Consider the following 330-nt stretch of genomic DNA (forward strand, 5'->3'; position numbering starts at 1 on the left):
TGTGCATCTCTTTTACTGATTTTGCCACAAAATTTTAGAAGGTTACCCCAATACAGGTATCACCAGCATTACCCAAAGGTGAACAAAGACATGGAACCTTTTCCCTCACTACCACTGGAAATACAGCATTTCCCATGAGGAAGATTTAAGGAATGGCACAAACACTGCACAATAAACTTCACAAGAGGGTCTGAGAAAGGCTTCGGGTTCATTCTCAGGCTCAAAACTACTCAGCACCCAGCAGCAGCATTTTTTCAGAGCCACGTCAAGGGTTGGACAAGAAGACAGAAGAATGTGCACCCAAGCCACTCCAGCAGCTATTGCTTCAGC

Source organism: Merops nubicus, unplaced genomic scaffold (genome assembly GCF_000691845.1).
Source record: "Merops nubicus isolate BGI_N331 unplaced genomic scaffold, ASM69184v1 scaffold32009, whole genome shotgun sequence".
In the NCBI taxonomy this organism is placed as follows: Eukaryota; Metazoa; Chordata; class Aves; order Coraciiformes; family Meropidae; genus Merops; species Merops nubicus.